Source organism: Lissotriton vulgaris, chromosome 1_1, assembly GCF_964263255.1.
Source record: "Lissotriton vulgaris chromosome 1_1, aLisVul1.2, whole genome shotgun sequence".
Classification (NCBI taxonomy): Eukaryota; Metazoa; Chordata; class Amphibia; order Caudata; family Salamandridae; genus Lissotriton; species Lissotriton vulgaris.
The window spans coordinates 1,853,665,352-1,853,687,219 of record NC_141685.1 but is presented as its reverse complement, the minus strand read 5'-3'; positions in this window follow the sequence as shown (position 1 = coordinate 1,853,687,219).

The window sequence follows — 21,868 nt, the reverse complement described above, 5'->3', positions numbered from 1 at the left end:
AAACTGGGTAGTGTCCATATTCACAGTCACAGAGTCATCACAGGTTACACAACCCCAAAATCACAAGTGAACATTAAAGTCACCTAAAACGAGCACCGAATATGGAAAGTGCAGCTCTTCATCCAAAGGTTCTAAAATCATTTTAAGACTATACAGATGCTTGTCAGCAATAACCCTTGAAAATAATTAATGAAATGATTACTAGACTGGGGGCTTTCTTACAGTCTAGCCTAACTGCCAATAGGCAATCATAGCCAGTCGCCTTAAACAAGAGTTACACAGAATGTCCAATGAGAACAGAGTAAGCAATCCCCTACTAGCTCTGCCATGATTCGAGGGGATGGCTGGCACAAAGAAGAAAGAAATCCCGCCCATAAAAATCGAGTTATCTATATCCCAGGCGTCCTGGAGAACAGTGACATGGTTTTCACTGATATAGTTAAGTCATATCTCATCATCATTTTAATATTGATCCCTGCTATGTTCCAACTGATTACTTTGATAGGGGCACCTGGGTTTATAAAAGTCTTTGAGCAGGAAGGGGCCATCACATGTTCCCAGGGCTTCCTTTGCCTGGTGCATCCCATTGCAGGTTGGGTGCAGTTAGTCAATGCGATCCACCTCACTCAGAGGTTGGAACCTATTGGACAGAGGAATTAAAGTGATACCTACTCCCCCACTCCTCCCTGCCTTTTGAGTTTGCAGACGGTAGTGAGGGGGGCTCTACTGGGGGGATAAAAGTAACCCAGAGGAAGAACTCTAAGACCAGTAGAAAATCAATTATCACACAGCCTATGATGTAACAGTCATCTAGTAAAGCCCTGATGATTACATTCTAGGACTATACTGTCCCCCTCTATATATTTTGCCCTGTCGCCCACCCAGTTCACTGTTTTAGCCAAAATCAAATGAGGTGATAACTGTTGCCTATACTCCATAAAGTTGTCACACTAATGCCTTGCCTTGTGCATCAATTTAGGGGTAAATGCCTCAACCCCAATGTTCAACGGGGAAACGCCACCTAAAATAACAACTAATGGTGTAGCCTTAGGTGGGAATTGCAACAATGTAGTATGACTGGCAGAGGATTTATTAGTAGCGGGGGGTGAGCTTCTATATTACTGAAGCTCCTTACGGGCTTGAGTAGTCATTTCTACTGGACGTTGAGCATCATAAGATGAAGAATTGTGGTGAGGAATGTGTACATTGCTCAGCCAACTAACAGCTATGCTGCAATCCACAGGTTGAGTGGCAGCTGAACCCATTCCAAAGCACACAGAGAACATGACTGAAGTACAAGGGTCACTGGAAACCATATGCAGGCCCTGCTTACAAGTGGATACATGAGTGCCCCCGCTTGCAGTTTCCAAAGTTTTCAGATTAGCCACTGAAGATTCAATAATCCTCACCTCAGTATGCAAGCCCTCCTTGGAACTAGTTAAAATGTTCACAACTCTTAAATAGGGCCTTTAATGCTAAATCCAAAACGGATTACATTTGTGCTACAGAGGCATTTAGGTCTATTGAGGGAGTACTAGTGTAGACTTTTATTGAATCAACAGATGGCGCAATATCGTTAGTGGACCTTCTGGCAAACCTAGCCAAAGCTACCCTTGATGTCAAACATTTCCTACTTTTCTTTTAACCCTTTTGTAGAACAGCGCCTTGTTGGGGAGCTGTAGAGAACTGGTCTGATCCCAAAGTTATGAACAAAGGCGGACTCCTGCATGCCTCACTCAGGAGTGATGTACTGCCCTCGATCTCCGTTACCCCCCTATCCTGCAGGCCAGACAAAAGTGTGCTTTTTGAGCAGACATTAGAACTAGGCCTCTGTTCGCGGATTTTACAGAGTTTTCTGCACTCCGCTTTCCGTGGAGCTTGTAGAGTGCAGAAAACTCCGCTTTGCATAGTGCAGCAGTATTTTTTTTACCTGCTCGAGCTCACAAACAGTAAGTTTGCTACCACGAGCTGCCCCTCTGGAGAATTTGTACCCAAGCGGCAGGAAGAAAAGTGTGAGCGGCAGTTCGCACTGCAATCCGCCACTTGCGGAACGCCATGGAACTTTTATGTCACTTTGCAGAGTTCCACATAGCAAAACTTGTGAACTATGCCCAGGCCTCATTAAAACCCCAAGCTGGTTTTTGTTCAGCATTTTATATTACTTCTGTCAGGTCCCGACTGCTGAGGTAAGATGAGGTATAATAGAAGTGCGCTTATGTGGGTTTCTTGATTGCTCGGGTATGTTTCATGTGATCTGGTTGACTTTCTCACCCTATCACGATGGGCAGGGAACAGACCCAAGTGAGGAGACCATGCCTCATCTCCTCGCGGTGCTGACATGCCCACCCATGGCCCGGGATGTGTTGCTTGGACACGGCACACGCACACGTGTCCCTTGCATCGGGTTGCTGAACGCACTTTGTACTGTGAGCAGGAGTAGTTGTGACCTCTCAGTGCGTCACAGTGCAGGAGCGCCACCTGACACATTGCCTGCTGGTTTCCATGGTCTTCTGGTGTTCTGGTGTTCTGGTGGGCTTATGAACAAAATTCCCCTAAGAATGCTAGTCAGTGTCTCCTCAGGCAGCGAGTTACTGGAAAACACTTTGTAGCATGAGCAAGAGAGACCACACACCCTCAGTGCCTTACTGCTGGATTCTGTGATCCTTCAGGGTTCTGGAACAAAGTCCTCCAAAGAATGCTGGTCAAAGTCATCCTAGGCAGTGCTCCAGGATTCTGGAACAAAGCCCTCCAAAGAATGCTCGTCAAATTCATCCCAGGCAGCTGGTTGCTGGAAGAGCAACATAGCTCTAGCAGGGGAGTTCATGCCCCCTCAGTGCTTCACAGTTCAGGCACACTTCCTGGATGTTGCTTGCTGGATTCTATAGTCCTCCGGGGTTCTGGTGGGCTCTTGAACAAAGCCCCCCGAAGAATGCTGGTCAGTGTCACTCTGGGAATTGGGTGGCTAGAAGCACTTTGTAGCGCGAGCAGGAGAGGCGACACACCCTCTGTGCCTTACTCTGCAGGCGCACCTCCTGGTGAGTGCCCGCTGGATTCTGTGATCCTCCAGGGTTATGGTGGGCTCTGGAACAAAGTCCCCCTAAAAATGCTCCCCAGGCAGTGGGTTGCTGGAAGAGCTATATAGCAATCAGGGGTTCATTCCCCCTCAGTGCCTCACAGTTCAGGCGCACTTCCTGGATGTTGCCTGCTGGATTCTGTGGTCATCTGGGATTGTGGTGGGCTCTTGAACAAAGCCCCCTGAAGAATGCTGATCAGTGTCGCCCCAGGCATCGGGTTGCTGGAAGCACTTTGTAGTGGAGAAGTGTGCCTTAATGCTTAGAGCGGCAGACCCTGATGCAGAGGTCTAGCCCGGGACCAGGGTTCAATTCCCCGCCTCGGCGGGTCTTGGGCTCAAAAATTCCACGGGCTCGATAATTCTCGCCTCGGTGCCTATTTCAATCATGGAGTCGAACTCTGCAACTCTGGGCAATAGCTTGCTTAATCTCCACAACGGCCCCCACAACGCTAAGCATGCCTGGCCTCCACCTTGGGGTGCCCAGGAGTGGGTGCCTCACAGGGAAAGCCAGGATGGGTTCCACAGCGGTATTCGTACAAGCGCCTTGAGACCCTTGCGGGTGAGTAGTGCGCTACACAAGTATCAATTTACATTTATATTTTAACACGAACAGGATAGGCCACGACACCTTAGGGCAACGCTGAGCAGGCACGCCTCCTGGCACATTGCCCACTGGATTCTGTGGTCCTCCGGGGTTCTGAGGGGCTCTGGAACAGAGTCCCCACAATAATGCTGGTCACTGTTGCCCCAAGCAAAGGGTTCCTGGTGCGCTTTGCAGCAGGAGCAGGAGTGGCCATGCCCCCACAGTGCCTCACTGTGCAGGCACACCTCCTGAAGTTGCCTCCGGGGTTCTGGTGGGCTATTGAACAAAGTCCCTCCAAGAATACTGATCAGTGTTGCCATAAAGTCAGATGCCACATGAAGTTAGAAACACACAGCCAATCAGGACACAGCACACACAGTACATATAGTGATAACAAGCCCTTCATGCTTGACATCTGGACATGTTAACCCCTGGCCCCCATTGTGGCCATGCAAGTTTGAGGCCCACTTACATTTGTTATCAAGGGCCTTATTTTTAACTACATAGACAAGGCCCGTATTCTTTTGCTAACAAAGGATCAGAGGAAGGACTGAGAAATATATTGAACCTTGTCCAGATTGATTGTATTTTGAGACAGTCCTCAGACCAGCTTATGTAACTGCTCCACGCAAAAGTGTTTTAATTGTTCCTGTTTTGACAAACGCCTCTTGTCGAGCAACATTTTGGTGAGCCAGAAAAGAGAGATTGGTACCTCAAACCTAAATGTAGATGAAGGAAGGGGACGCCCCTTGGCCGAATTCCCATTTGCGCATCAAGGACGGTGAGCAGACACCGCAATTGATTGGAAGCTCTGCTGAATCTGTGGGGCAGAGGTCATCCTGAAGTCACTGTTCATGGGTAAGAGGCCACATCTGATCCTTAGACCCCACGTTTGGCATATGGGAAGCAATGAAGAAGCACAAAATCTTACCTAAGCACCCTACCACTGACAGAAATCTGCCATATTACCTATTTTATGTGTGCAAACTGAGTAGACTCAAGATGGCCTCGGAGGCATTCCCGTGGAGGTCACCTTTTTTCTTTTGGACCGCTGGACATGACACAGGTGGTACACTTGTCCACTGGCTGTGATACAGGGTTGAGGCCTCACCACATGGACTGATGGGGGTGAGAAAGATGTTACACATGGTCTATGGGTGTGATATAATGCTGTAATCATCAAAGTAGAGTAAAATAGAAGCTCTGCGTCCATTCATCTTCCTAAGGTTACAGTAATAATCAAAAGAGAATGGATCACTTGTCCTGTTAAATCAGGGTCTTTATTGTATACATATAAAAAACCCTCATAAAACGTAAACGGGCTTGTGGCGGTATATTTTGATTCTCCGCCTACGTGTAATGTTTCAGCATCATCATAGGATTTTAGGTTTGTAGTATGCTGTCCTCCACCAGGAGGTAGACCAACTGATTTCCAGTAGTGTCCAGAGATTAGAAACAGTGAATATAGTGCAAGTGCTCAAGTGCTGTGAGTTAAAATTCTCTACTTCACTATGTAGGGCCAGAATTGCATTCCAAAAATCAATGACGTGAGAAATTAAAAATGATTGAGGTGCGGTTATAGACCCAGTTACTAGTCCTCCGCACTATTGGGTCAACATGTTTCAGCCTTCTTGTAAATTCTATAGGCTTTCTTCAGGACCAAATTACTTAGGTAGCTTGTTGCAGCCCCTACTTCTCGGGGTTAACTTTCCACCAACATTGTTAATTCAGATCTGTTGTATCTGTAATTACAAGAAAGAGAAATTGATATTACCATAGATTTTCGTATATCCCTATGTATTTGTGGTTATTCTATTTAATACCATGGTATTTCTAATTTTTGGGGTTATTCTATTTATTACCATGGTATTTAAAATTTGTAATATACCGCCATGAGCCTGTGTACGTTTTATGAGGGTTTTTATATGTATACAATAAAGACCATGATTTAACAGGACAAGTGATCCATTCTCTTTTGATTATTACTGTGATATAATGCTGTCACCTCAATCTTATTTTTTTAATCTAACAGGGTTTTCTCCGTGCTACAGATCTTTTAACACTGTTGGTAGCTGAAAGAAAGGAGAGGCTGGGCATGATGTTGATGGCACAATTGGCCCCTGGGTGTGCTATATGGTGCGATTCAAACATTAGGGAAAAAGATTTGCATCTGGGAGGTCAGATGTACCTTGTGTTTGGCGAAGAAGGGCCTGTGGTTCTTAGAGCTATTCCTTTTCACTGCAAAACATTGTTTTCATTTTCTATGTTCTGGAGCTGGTTTTGACACACTATCAGGCTCACTTTGTCCCATGTACCATGCAGGGCTTCCCCTGGTCACAAGATAGCATGCACTAGGAGCTTGCTAAGATATTTCTGACAAAGTCATTTCTTTTTCTATGTCAGTTTTTCTTTATTATAAGTATTGAAGTTGATGTAAGGTATATGTTGTGGTGCTGGTAACTACTGCAACTGTGTTTTGTCCTAATTGTTGTATATTGTTGATGATTCAATGTGGTATTTGAAGGCGCTGCATTAGTCACAGTCATTATTTGATGCTAAAACAAGGATTTGTTATTTTATGCCAAGTTGCATATCAGTTTCTTAACAGTTACTCTGTGTTCTAGGTTGTGACCCTTCATATGCATTGTTATTTGTAAAATGTTCATGTTGATGCATTTGTAGATAGCACTGATCTCATAGTAAGTAGTTAGAACCCGTAAACCCTGTGTACATATTTTTCCCACGATTAGAGCAAAGCTAAACTGTTCACAAAATACAAGAAACTAGGGTGCTTCTGTCCTCTAAACAAGTACCCATCTCGTCATGGAATCACCACTAAAACACGTGCAAATCAGGTTCCCCACACAGGCTATAAAATGTATCAATTTTTGCAACGAATGGCACACACACACTAAAGCACACATATTTCACTGGCCAAAGGAGGGAACTTTCAACACTAATGCAATAAAAAACATAAGAACACACATAAGGACCAAATATGCAGGACAGGAGAAAGGCACTACCAGATCTATGCTCCATCTTCAAGGAGGCTCCTGATAATCCTATCTCACAAACAACAATAAAGATATTTGCACCTCCCCGCCATATGCAGGTATGGAGGTGCTCTCCCGACGCCTACTCTCCCTGCATTAGTATGCACCAATCCACCAGTCCACCATTACGATTCCGCTACTGGTGCTGCAGCGCTGTGTGTGTTGTTCCCAAATTTGTACTTTGCACTGTTGTGACTGTAATTTTTAAATTTATCCCCGCCCCGATCCCCGTGTATTGCACTGGCCGCATTTTAATTAGTGTTTTGCCCGCTTGGAGAGGACCACAGCGATGTAGGCTGCTTCTCGTTTTTTAGCCATTTTTAAAACCGTGACCAGAATTGTATTATAACAGCATTGTAGGCTGTTCTATGTTCTTAGACACTTACTTTCTCCTTCGAGGACGACAGCGAGCTAGGCTGCTTCTCTTTCCCCAAACAAACACCGGCTGCGAATCTGCAGTTAGGCAGACCGGCAGACCAATCAGGGGTCAACCCCTGAGAGCCGGAGGGCGGAGGCAGGAGCCCGCACTTCCCAACCCCTACTTAATCGGATGTGTTGGCCGAGGCGCAGCGGACGGGCGCAGTGGGCGCGTCAATGGCGTGCCGAAGGTGCGCCTAAGGTAAGCCCGTCTGCGCCCGTCCGTGACCTGCCGGGACACGGGCCCACACCCCCTGCCGGTCTCAACCAGTGTGCTTCCCCCTCTATTCATTACACCCAAGGCGAGTTACTGGCCTATGCAAGCAATGCAGATAATGTTGGTAGGGCTTGCTTTCACTCAGAACCTGGGCTATCCTATGGCCCCTTTTCCTGCCGCTCGTGTCATTGGTGTAGTATGGGTTCTCTCCCATCGGGCCTTCACTCAACTTATATCTCTAATAATGCGAATCTCAGCTGCCTATACCTTAATTCTAGATCCCTACCCAGACATGCTCTGGACGTTTGGGATTTACTTACATCTAAATCCCAAGACCTGGTTTTCATTACCGAAACATGGCTGTCCGATAATAACACCCCTGACCTAGCAAACGCCCTCCCCTGTAACTACAAGATCATTACACAAGACAGATCTGTTAAAAGAGGAGGGGGTGTAGCTGTCATATTCAGGGAGCACTTGACATGTCAGGTGGAACCAATAGTCTCTTACAGTGAACATCAGAACCTAGCCTTCAGAGTATGCCATGAGGGCTCTACCATACTAGTAGGAGCCGTAGTTTACAACCCCCCTGGACTACAAACCAACTTTGGTGCTAAACTGCTCAATCAGCTGCAACCTCTCTGCCTAAAATTTAAGAACTACCTCATTGTTGGTGATTTTAATATCCATTTTGAGAAAATAAACACTCTGGCTACCTCCCAATTAAAAGACGACATGGAGATATTAAATCTCAGACAGTGGGTAGTATGCCCTACTCATATAGCGGGCCACACATTGGACCTACTTTTACCAACATAGAGTCAACCTACATATCTGAGGTCCAGCCCTTGTCTTGGTCGGATCATTTTCTTATTTCTTTTTCATTTGACCTCCCTTATAAAATTAAGAAACTATGTATCACTCACAGAATATCTAAACGAGCATGGAGACTAGTTGAGGAATCTAACTTTGCCAAACACTTCCAGGAGGCCAAACCTGAATTCCTGCCGGACGCTTCTGCCTGTACAGATGTCGCATCTTTAGATGCTGGCATTCTGCAAACCCTTGATAAGTTAGCCCCAATGCGGGGTTCCAGGAAAAAGGCTCCAACTGAGAAATGGTATACTCCCCATTTAAGAAATCTTAAAACAGAATGCCAAAGGCTTGAACACCTTTGGAGACAGTCTAAGGACCATGGTGCCAAATTAAACTATGTCCAGAACCAAAAACAATACACCCTGGCCATCAAACACGCTAAGAAAGATAATTTTACCCAACGTATCCAAGAGAATAGTAACTCTGCGAAAGAACTGTTTAAGATAGTGAAGGAACTGAGCAAACCCACCAGTATTTCACAAACACTTACCCCCACGACTGAGGCTTGCAATTGCATCAGCACCTTCTTTTTGGAGAAAATTAAGAAAATCGATTCAACCTTTTCTCCTCAGCCTTTTAATAGTTATTCTGACAAACCCTCTGATAGTTTGCTAGACACGGAAACCTCAGCAGTTATGCCTGCCGAGGGTATTGTACCCCGTCTAGCTGACTTTGAACCACTCTCAGCTGAAGATGTTCGAACAGCCATGCTATCAGTCAAATCTGGCTCCCCTTTGGACCCCTGCCCCCATTTTGTGTTCTCTAAGATTGCATCTACAATCTGCCCTTTAATTACACAACTTTTTAACAAATCGCTCAGTACTGCTACCTTCCCCGACGCTTGGAAGCTTCCTGCTGTGATCCCCCTCCTGAAGATAGCGGGATCCGATATCCTCAATCCAGAGAACTACAGACCCATTTCTCAGCTCCCTTATCTCTCTAAGGTCCTGGAGAAATTGGTCAATGCCCAGCTGACAAAATACCTGGAAGATAATCTTCTCTTGGATCCCTCCCCAGACGGGCTTTAGAGGCAACAATAGCACCGAGGCAACGTTGCTGGCAGTGTCGGACAGTATCAGATCCTCCACTGATCAAGGAGGAGCGGTGGCACTGATACTGCTTGACCTGTCAGCGGCGTTTGACACGGTGTCCCACCACTGTCTGCTGAATATACTTCGGCAGAAAGGAGTCCAATCCAACGCCTTGAAATGGCTTTACTCTTTTTTGAGTAATCGCACCCAGGCGGTCCATATGGGTCTATTCCAATCTAGGCCTACTCCCATCGACTGCGGAGTACCTCAGGGCGCCTCGCTGAGCCCCACTCTTTTTAATGTATATATGTAATCTTTAGCCGACATTGGAAGGAAGTGGGGCATCGGCATTTGCTCATATGCACACGCATTTGACGGTGGCCCTGAATGAGAAGCCGGATATTATCAAAACCAAACTTCATGGCTGCCTTTCAGAAATGTCCCACTGGATGCATGCCCACTGTTTAAAACTGAATGCGGGGAAGTCCGAGATCCTTTTATTCGCTGGTGCCAAGCGAGTGTGGGACATCTCATGGTGGCCGTCCTCGTTGGGTTCAGCCCCTATCCCTAAACAACATGCTAGGAACTTGGGGATTATCATGGGCAATGATTTATCCATGAAAGATCATGTGCGATCCCTCTATGGCAAGGGCTTTGCCACTTTGAAACTGTTAGCCAGACTTTTTCCCTGGATACCCCTGGACTGTAGACGTTCAGTAACACAGGCCCTATTGGTTAGCCGCCTGGACTACGGCAATGCGCTATTTGTGAGGATGACTACAGGTACTGCAGAACTCGGCCGCAAGACTTATTTGCGACTAGGGCAGGCTAGACTCGGCATCGGGATGTCTGAATACACTTCATTGGCTTCTAATGCGTCAGAGGGCTGCCTTCAAACTACTTTGCCATGCCCATAGGGTCCTGCATAGGACGGGCCCCACCATTCTCTCAGGGAAGATTGAATTTTAAGTCCCCATTAGGAACCTACGATCAGCTCAATCAGCATTAGCCAGGATGAAACGCATTTATAAAGTTAGAACAGGTGGCCGCTGCTTCTCTTATCTGGCAGCCAGGAGGTGGAATGAGCTTCCGGATGACCTCAGACCCACCACAAATTATCTCTTGTTTCGGAAAAAGCTGAAGACACACCTCTTTCCTATTCATCGTTAGGTCCTATTGCCTCAGTCTTCAGTAGTGTTCACTTGGTATAGGCATCGTGATATCCCTCGGGATGAGTGTTGCGCTCTACAAAAAAACATAAATAAATAAATAAATAAAAGGAACCCAAGGGTCCCCTACCAAACAACAAACTGTTAGATCCAGGCATGAAAGGCTAACAGGTCCAAAGACACAGGCAATCCCAGCGCAGACCCAGTCCAGTGCATGGGCTCCCGGAAGTTTGACCCTCCGCCCCATCCATCATGTTTAGACCATCGAACCCCAGCAGTGCGAAGAACATACATTCCTACTGGTCCAGGTAAGCACACTCAAGTGGCATGAAAGTCTATAGTGATTCTGGACACTTATGCAACCAGCAGAGGTGGGGAAAGGAGTCGCAGTTCTTCAGGATCAGATGATGAAGGTGGAGATACAGGTTTTGTGCAGGTAGTCAAACAAACTACAGAAAGCAAATTTGAGAGAAAAATGCAACCAAGAAGAACAGCTCAGAGTGAAGGAGGCAACCCAGATGGGCTTTGGAGGAAAGGCGGGAACTAGAGAAAGAGAGAGAGAGAGAAATCTTGCATCATGGAAGCACAGCAAAAAAGCAAAGCATTGCTCCCTCCACCAAAGGAGGGCAGGTATAGGTACAGGGCACCAATAGGAGAGGAATCTGAAGTAGAACTGGATGAAAGGCTTTTGGCTGGGATCCGAGCATCACCAGAATATCAACACAGATGAGATGCTGACCAGAAAATAAGAGACCAAGGTAGCCTGGTACAGATCCAACCACAGCATAGAAGAAACAAGATGGCACCCTTTTGTGAGCACAAGCGAATAGCGATAGACTGACCCGAAGAGAAATAGCGGCCCAAAAGGAAGGTCAGATCTTTGAGCTGCCATTCTTCCACTAGCTAGCCTGCTGGACCGAGGGAAAAGACAGTATGATCAACCTTGGCAAGAGGAGGGATCCTTTGAACCTAAGGACATGGCCGTAGTGGAAGGCTGCATCAAGCACAGAGGGGGAGATCCCAAGTGGAACTTCCCATACATGCAGGACTGCCAAAGAAAATGGGAGGGCTACATCAGGGAGAAACCAGTAGAGCCATCCAAAGCAAAAATACACCCGCTACTAAAGAAGACCACTTCATGGACCATCTAGGTGCTGTGGGCTTGGATGAATAAAGAAGGGCTTAGGACCAAGTTGCCGCCATTGGTGGATGAAGCAAGGAAATGGATCTCATCTTTTAAGAAGAACACCAAAGGAATAAACATAGTGATATGCAATGTCAAAAGTTAGCTAAATAGTCTTATCAGACAGCAGACTAACAAAGTGTTTGCCCGAGCTCACAACCCAGCAATCATACTGACAAACACCAAGCATGATGGGGCTGCAATCAATTTGTACAGGCACCAAATATGGACAGCCCTGAGGGAGATGTTCCTTGACCACCATGATGAAGGAGCGTTAATGGCAGAGACTATGAAATCTGGGAAAAACATAACCAATTTTCTAGATAGGATGAGGGAATGATGGGCACAAGAGACAGGACAACCATGGACTGATACGAGCCCCCAAGTTACATGTATTTATGACATCCTCAAAAAGGGGCTGCCAACCAAGATACAAAGTGGTTTGGAAGGCATACTGGGATTGGATACCAAAACCTGGTAGGAGAGACAGGGCCACATATTGCACTATTCAAAAAAGAAACAAGAGAAGGATAGGGAAAAATGGGAGCAAGCCCAGAGAAACACGGCTAAGTTGGTCCAACAAACATTTTAAAAGACCGCTGGCACTAGTCTTGAAGGGGGTTCTGCCACAAAACCCCAGAGAACCTCAGCATAACTATAACAGCAGAGGCCAGGGTGGTTGGCAGCAACCAGACATAATGGAATGTTACTATTTTCACAGAATAAGCCATACCACGAACATAGTTTGATGAGCCAGGGCCAGTCTCCACAAAATCTTATTCCACCAAACTATGCCCAGAGAGACACAAATGCATCCTACACTCAGCCACAGAGAGGTCAACCAGACACTGCATCACCCCAACAGGGATCAGGTAGTGGTACAAACAAGTGTTAACAGCAAAAACAGACAGACAGGGTCCACAGCCTTGGCTGGGAGGGGTAACGGTCTGGGGAGGTAATGCGTTCACACAAATACAGAACCCAAACATACAGTAAGTTACAACTCCCCAAAGCATGCTGCCCATTTCACCCACAATTCAAAGTCCTCTGTACCAAATATTAAAAAAAGGCCAATGAGACAATTTTATGAATTCAAACCTTTAATTGCTTTCAAGAATTCACGGCTGCTGTATTTACTTTGTCGACCAGGTATCCATATTAGAATTTACCACTACTGCCAATCCCCGAGGGCAGAGAAGGCAGTCTGATGAGGGGGGCAGGGCAGCTCTCCAACAAATCTGTAAAAGCACACACTGATGTCCCCATAGCAAACCCCCATTGGGATGGGTTCCAAAGATCAAGTCAAAAACCCGGGATTAAAGATCCTTCATGGCTTGTAGCACAGGCAGCCACTTAGAGCTGAGAGCGATTGTGCTACCGGCCGAAACATTTGTTTGCTGATGTCCTTCACAGTGACGCCAATAAAGTCCCCTTTGAATCTCTTTGAAACTCCCAAACCGGTCGGGTCACCGATCTGCACCAATCACAAATGCATGCCACCCGGTTTGACTTATATATGACTTGTGCGAGCTGACTATCATGCTGATGGAAGGAGCCATAACATAGACCTGTCTAGGTATACCACCCTTTTCTGAGCCAGACTACATTTAAGCACAATTGTGGTCCCAATTCACTAGCGTTTCTTGGCACGATCACGATAACATGGTTTTTAGCCTTGTCCAATAAGAGACTGTTATAGTCTTTTTCTATAGATTTGGTATCTCTTTCAAATACTGAGATAACCTATCATCCCATATTGTTTTCACTAGCTGATCAAGTATTCAAGTATACCTGGTATGCCATTGAAGATACCACACACAACTGGTTGTAACACACACCAGTGCCACAGGTATGATTTTTGTCATTGATAAATAAGCACATTGCGGACAGCCGAACGTTAACAAGCAGCCAACTTATTTTCCATTTCAATCTCATTGTTTGAAACAGGTAGAAATTCACCTTCTACAAGACCCAGCTACAGATACTGGTACGCAAATTGTGAATGATCCAAGTCACACATACTGCGATTTTAAAATTCATTAGATATTAAAAATGGGTACATCTTTATTCCCATCACAGGTCCAATGATGTCCTACCACATTTTCTCCCAGCCCTGAAGAAGACCTTTTACATAAAAAATCCATAGGCTGTCGAGTAGAGAAGGTTAATATCCCTGGTCGGAGTGAATAATGTTCTCAGTTACCCTTTCCCCCCTTTCGGGGCTTTTGGTATATAGGCCCCCGGGGGCGACCGGACAGTTATTAATTTGTCCTGCAATGCTCCCAATTTTACGGTACTGTGAGACTTCAATATCCAGCTAGATAAATCCGACACCTTGATTTGTCAGAGTTTGTTGACTCTGCTAAACACGGTCCAACTTAAACAAATTATAAAAGGTCCTACACACAAAGCAGGACATATGCTGGATCATTGCTACACCAACCTAAACACCCTCGAGTTCATAACATCTACCTTAATTCCTTGGTCTGACCATTCCCTCTTGTCCTTTTCCCTTACTCGTCAGGAACAGGCAGGCCAGGCCTGTTTTTCAAAAAAAAATAGGCGAGCATGGTCTAAATTAGCAACTGAGAAATGGATACTCAATCTTGTAGAAACTCTACCTGAATCCAGTAATGATCCCTCAGAAGCAAACGATTGTTATAATCTTTGGCTAGAGGAATCACTAGACCTGGTTTTACCTAAGGTTGAACTCTCCCATCGCACTGGGGCGAACAAAAAAGCCTGGTATACTCCAGAGCTTAGAACCCTTAAACAGCTTTGTAAGCAGAAAGAGAGGCTCTGGAGGAAAGACTATCTTGAAGGCAGTAAAGATATTTTTAGGACTGCATTACGTAATTACAAAAAGGCTATAAAAACTACCCAGTCCAATTATTATCAAGATAAAATTACTTCTGCCTCCAGCTCCTCCAGGGAAATTTTTTAAATATTTAAGTCCTTAGTCACTCCTCCGACCCCCACTGCTGACCCTCGTCTTGCTTACACATGCTGTAGGGAACTAGCAAACTTCTTTGTATCAAAAATAGCACATATCTACTCTTCTTTTCGGGGTTCCCCGTTGGCATTATCTTTGCCTCCTAGCTCAGATCTGACCCTTCTTGAGACATTTCCCCCTCTTGACTGCCTTAAGGTTCAGTCACTTCTGAGTAACCTGAAATCAGGCTCACCGGTTGATGTAGCACCTCCCACCATTCTCAATCTGGTCTCAGATACTGTGGCTCCGGTGATCCAGGAAGTGATTAATACCTCTCTCTCAGCTGGGGTAGTCCCTTTCCATTGGAAACAGGCAAGAGTAAAGGCGATACTGAAAAAGCCCAGTCTCAATCCTGATGACTAGGCTAACTAACGCCCTATCTACCTGCTGCCTACGATCAGTAACATTTACTGAAAAATATGTAATTTCTCTTATATCCAGCCATTTAGAAAATAACAACTTATTACATCCAACCCAGACCGGATTCAGGTGCAAACAAGGCACTGAAACGGCTCTTGTGGCAGTAATTGCGGAAGCAAGAAAGATTGTGGATGGAGGTAGCTGTGCAGCCATATTGTTATTAGACCTCAGTGTGGCCTTTGACACCATTAATAATTCTAATCTGATTCAAAGGATGAATGATGTGGGTGTCACCGGGACCACACTGAAATGGCTGCAATCCTTCCTGTCCGAGCGAACTTTCTCGGTATTTGAGGTTGACATCTCCTCCCCTCCTATACATCTTCACTGTGGCGTACCCCAAGGTTCATCCCTCAGCCCGACCTTATTTAATATTTATATGAGGCCTCTGGCTGAGGTGGTGCTATCATGGGGGGTGCAACTAGTGACTTATGCGGATGATATGCAGCTTATCATCACTCTTTCTGGGCAGATGTCGACTTACGATAATCTTTACTTCTGCCTTAGCAAAGTCCGTGAGTGGATGGATGACTCTTTCCTGAAACTTAACGGAACAAAGACGGAGATCATGATGCTTGGGCATGAGGCTCCCTCCACTGTGGACGACTGGTGGCCCATTACTTTGGGTCATCCTCCCCCCCAAAAAGAGAAAATTAAAAGTCTGGGGGTATGGTTGGACCCAGCACTTAATTTTTTGTGCAAGCCCAGAAGGTAGCAGCTACCTGTTATGCCCTGATGAGATCACTTAGAAAAATCATTGGACTGCTTCCGTTTGAAGCAATTTACAAAAGGGGGTGGTGATGAACAGAGTGTCTGAATTGAGCAGACCACTCTTACCCAGTCCAAAGATCAGGGCTTGATCCATCCCTGTTATTTATCTCACTGCCCCATCCCAGCTCAGAACCTGGCTATATGCAAATCAGTCTGTCCCTGGCCCAGTGCATCATGGGAACAGGGCAGACTAAACTACCAAGCCAATTCTTTACCAGAAAGGAGACAAGCTACCGGGGACCGGTTTCTGGCATTTCAGACTCTTCGGCCCGGCTTGCTTGAATCCTGATGGAGCAGTGAGAAAGGGACTCATGTCTGAGTATACCCTGCCACACCTATAGTGGCCAAAATCGATTTACAAAAGGGGGTGGTGATGAACAGAGTGTCTGAATTGAGCAGACCACTCTTACCCAGTCCAAAGATCAGGGCTTGATCCATCACCGTTATTTATCTCACTGCCCCATCCCAGCTCAGAACCTGGCTATATGCAAATCAGTCTGTCCCTGGCCCAGTGCATCATGGGAACAGGGCAGACTAAACTACCAAGCCAATTCTTTACCAGAAAGGAGACAAGCTACCGGGGACCGGTTTCTGGCATTTCAGCCTCTTCGGCCCGGCTTGCTTGAATCCTGATGGAGCAGTGAGAAAGGGACTCATGTCTGAGTATACCCTGCCACACCTATAGTGGCCAAAATCGATTTACAAAAGGGGGTGGTGATGAACAGAGTGTCTGAATTGAGCAGACCACTCTTACCCAGTCCAAAGATCAGGGCTTGATCCATCACGGTTATTTATCTCACTGCCCCATCCCAGCTCAGAACCTGGCTATATGCAAATCAGTCTGTCCCTGGCCCAGTGCATCATGGGAACAGGGCAGACTAAACTACCAAGCCAATTCTTTACCAGAAAGGAGACAAGCTACCGGGGACCGGTTTCTGGCATTTCAGCCTCTTCGGCCCGGCTTGCTTGAATCCTGATGGAGCAGTGAGAAAGGGACTCATGTCTGAGTATACCCTGCCACACCTATAGTGGCCAAAATCGATTTACAAAAGGGGGTGGTGATGAACAGAGTGTCTGAATTGAGCAGACCACTCTTACCCAGTCCAAAGATCAGGGCTTGATCCATCACCGTTATTTATCTCACTGCCCCATCCCAGCTCAGAACCTGGCTATATGCAAATCAGTCTGTCCCTGGCCCAGTGCATCATGGGAACAGGGCAGACTAAACTACCAAGCCAATTCTTTACCAGAAAGGAGACAAGCTACCGGGGACCGGTTTCTGGCATTTCAGCCTCTTCGGCCCGGCTTGCTTGAATCCTGATGGAGCAGTGAGAAAGGGACTCATGTCTGAGTATACCCTGTCACACCTATAGTGGCCAAAATCGATTTACAAAAGGGGGTGGTGATGAACAGAGTGTCTGAATTGAGCAGACCACTCTTACCCAGTCCAAAGATCAGGGCTTGATCCATCACCGTTATTTATCTCACTGCCCCATCCCAGCTCAGAACCTGGCTATATGCAAATCAGTCTGTCCCTGGCCCAGTGCATCATGGGAACAGGGCAGACTAAACTACCAAGCCAATCCCATCATGCACTGGGACAGGAACAGACTAATTTGCATACAGCCAGGTTCTGAAACTGGGATGGTGCAGTGAGCTAAAAAATGGTGTTGGATCTAGCCCTGATCTCTTGACTGGGTGAGAGCTTTCTGCTTAATTCAGAGACTCCGTCCCTCACCACCCCTTGTTGTAAATATTTTTGTCCACCCTAAGCGTGGAAGGGTATTCTCAGATGTGAGACCCTTGCTCATTGCACCATCAGGATTCAAGCAAACCGGGCCGAAGACGGCTGTAATGCCAGAAACCGGTCCCCGGGAGCTTGTTTCCTTCCCAGTGTAAGAATTGGCTTTTGTAGTTTGGTTTGCCCTGTTCCCATCATGCACTGGGACAGGAACAGACTAATTTGCATACAGCCAGGTTCTGAAACTGGGATGGTGCAGTGAGCTAAAAAACGGTGTTGGATCTAGCCCTGATCTCTTGACTGGGTGAGAGCTTTCTGCTTAATTCAGAGACTCCGTCCCTCACCACCCCTTGTTGTAAATATCCGTTTGAAGCAAGGCAGATACTAGTCCAGGCCCTGATTTTAACGCGCCTGTACTATTCAAACGCAGTATATTTAGGGGCCCCACTAGGGACACTCAGGGTTCTACAGACTGTACAGAACTGTGCAGCCCGGATGCTTCTACAGACATCACGTGGAACATCTGCTAAACCAGCGCTCCGGCAACTTCATTTATTGCTGGTACAACAAAGGATCGAATTTAAGGCTATGACCATTGTCCATAGAGCCTTAACTAAGACAGGACCTGATCTTATTCAACCTTTGTTTTGCCCTTATCAAACGAATAGGACCCTTAGATCTAGCAGTAAGAACTTTTTGGCAGTCCCACAAATAAGGAGAAGCCGCATGGGTGGCAGACGTTTTTCTGTTCAGTCAGCTAAACTTTGGAACAACCTGCCCAACCCTATTCGGCTGGAGGAGAACTATCTAAGGCTTAGGAATATACTGAAAACCATCCTATTTCCCTAATCTCTCTGGGGATGAATTGACCACTGCAGCGCTGGGATGCCTCCGGGTAGCCATGCGCTATACAAAAGAGTAGTCATTCATTCATTCACATAGTGATGGTCCAACTTTTCTAAGGTCGAAACGCGTCGGCATTTCTTAGTGGCCCAGAGAAAAAGAGGACCCTAAGGGACACTGTTTGACTCAGCCACCTGCGCCGGATTGGCCGGACTCACAGAGCTAAAGCGCTAAATAGTCTCCGGCCCCTATTAGGACCCCAATCATAGATATGTGCCTAGAACAGAGCAGGATCTAGTTCTGGCACGGTTAAAAGTAGGACACTTACCGATAATCACAACTATGATATTTGGGAAAATTGTATTTACAAATGATCTATCTGTGTATTAATGTTCTTATGATATTTTCTCACTGTTTAGTATGTATGAACGGATTTAATGTCTATCACTGTAGAGTAAATTGATGTCATGCATACATGCACTATGTGTGATGCCCATCTGAAAAGAAGATGAGTTTTTTTCAATGTACTACGTGATGGGAAACTCAAACGGTAGTTTATAAAAACATAATACGAAGCCACAGAGTCAATAAAATGGACATCTGTGACCGAAAAATACTTTGTGATTAATGGTGTCAGAGGCAAACCTGTCATTAATATATTTGATATTAGATTCTGGCCTCTGATTTCCTTAAACAAATCTCTCCCCTTAGTTTGATATCCAGCATTGGTAGACAATGCCATATAGAAAAAATAAATTAATTTTGCACATTTGACAGAAAATGTACTGAACTGTGCAACATTTTTCCTTTACAAAGTATGAAATATTATATGCAATAATATAAATAGGCCCCTACTGAAACTGCAGGCAAGCTACCACAATACATTTTGAAAATTGAATAAAATTACAAAATAAGTACTGGTGCATGCCCTCTATCAAACAAACAACACCCATATCCAAGAGTTTTTAAACTTACTTATTAAATCTCAAAAACAAAGTCCTTGCAGCAGACAAAGAGAGTCATTCTTCCAGCTTCAAATCCAAATGAAAAGTGCCCAGGAAATGGACAAAGCACTCTTCCTGCAGAGGCACTGAAGGCAGATATTTAAACATCAATAGACATGCTGTACCCAATGTTTGAAAGGATCTGGGAAGATGGAAAGGTGCCATCATAATGGAAGTAGGGATATCACATCAAGATCCCCAAGAAAGGTGACCTGAGAAACTTTGTGAACTGCAGAGGGATAACTTTTCTATCACCTCTAGGCAAGGTATTCAACAGAGTCAGTCAGTCAGTCAGCACACTTTTATTCGATAAATTAAAATCATAAAATGGTAATCCATTCAAATATAAACAATGATCATTATACATTAAAAAGATTTTATAATTCGTCAGAGAACGACTAGAACATAAAAACAGTTTAACAATTCATTTATATAATAAATCCTAAAATAGTCCTCATGTACATTCAAAATCAGACTGAGATACTCGGGGCACTTATACTCTTCTTGTTGATCCGCACTCCAGCTACTAAAAAGCTAGCGACATGGAATGTAACATGGGGACTACTCAGCAGTTGCAAATAAAGAAGGGCAGGCCTAACCTGCATAAACCCCGCCTCCCTTAAAATACTTTTTCCTAATATCTGAGTAGTACCCGCAAAACATAATAAAATGTAAAGTGTCTTGTGCAGAAAAAATTGTCACATTTGCAGGGATCGGAGTTATGAGAGGTGCCCCATTTTGGAAAAACGCCCAATGAGAAATGAATTAAATTAAATCGAAATCTAGTTAGCAGGTACCGATGGAAGGGACGGGTTACTAGGTTCAAGTAGGGCTCAAGACCAGGAGAGCTCACTAGTACGTAATTCTCTCTTACAGTGGGTTTTCTCATTTCCAGTTCCTCCCTCTCTGTTGTAAGTAGTTTTACCATAGCGGTTTTTATCTGGTTTACATCTTCTTTCTTTATAAACTCAGGGAAAGAATAGAGCTCTGGTCGCCCTAATTTTGAGAATGTTAATTTAATATAAGCCAACCATGGGATCTTACTGGCTCTGTCTAGGGCGAGACAATCTTTTAAGATCGTGTGGTTCAATGAGATTTCCTGGTTAAGCCAGGTCTTAAGCCAGCAGATCAGCGGGCGATTTTCAGAGTATCTGTAACATACCCCATCCCCAACTCTCTGTGGATAGAGAAAGTAGGGGTAGACTGTGGCACAGATAGCAATGATCTTAAAAATGTATTTTCAGCCACTTGAATTTGATCTTGTGGGGTGTAACCCCAGATTGGTGATCCATACATAGCAATTGCTAAACATGTGGATTTATAAACCTTTAGAATTGCTTCCATTGGTCTAGCCCCCAGTCGTTTTGTGAATCCCATAAGGGCAGAGGTGGACCTAGTAAGTGCATTACTTTTATGTTTCTGTTGCGGTTCCCAGGTCCCTCTTTCGTTGAAGAGAAGCCCTAAGTAAGTAAAAATGGGCACCCTTTTCACCTCTTCTCCACGACAGAAAAAGGTTTTCACCTTTTTGTTTCTACTGTGTTCCCCCACAATCATGACCTGAGATTTTTTTGTGTTTATTTTCAGGTCCAGGGACTCCATAAAATTGCCAATGGTATCCAGCAGATTTTTCAGGACCACCCCAGAGCGAGCCAAAAGAACGGCGCCATCCTCGTAAAGGAGAACCGGAATAACAGTTTCTCCAATGCGCGTCACATCCAAAGTAAGGCAGGCTCTAAAGTGTTGATATATAGTGTAAAGAGGAGAGGGGCCAGTATACATCTCTGCCTCACCCCCTTCTCTGACCTAAAATGGCTAGTACATCTCCCTTTCTGGGTAACCCTAACTGAAGCTAAAAGGCCGCAATGAAGGTCGGCTAAAAATTTGACTAGGGGAGGGTCAATGCCTAAATCCAGTAAAATTTGCCACAACTTTGACCTGTTCACCAGTTGACGGTTAGCCAAGGCTAAACCCGTCCCCTGGGAACTTTCACACCCCGTATAACTATTCAGAGTCTCTAGTGACATCAAGGGTGGGAGAGTGTTAATTTGCGAAGGAGCAGGGATTTCATCAATCAGAGTGGCGGGTCCCTTGTCTGTAATAGGGGGCAGAGAGGGATTGGTTCTGCCATGTCTCTGGGTAGAAGGTGATGGGTAAACACCTAGTGGCAAAGGCCTAATGCCAGAATTTGACAGCTCGGAACCATCCCAAAATAGGCAATCAGCTACGTCCCGTTTATTAAAGTTTACAACTATGCAGTCTCCTACGAGGCTCTTCGGGCGATGACCAACCCAACCTACCCTTCTGACCATACTAATATGTGAGGATATATCTATCGATCCAGTTGAATACTGCATACACCAGTTCCTAGATTTTCTTAGGAGCTCCTGGGTGGTATCTCTGCCAGTTGTTTCTAGCGGGGGTACTCCTGTTAAAACCGCTACCAAAGGGACTGCTTCAGGGGGAAGGAGCAGTTTGGTCTCACAGGGTATTAAAGA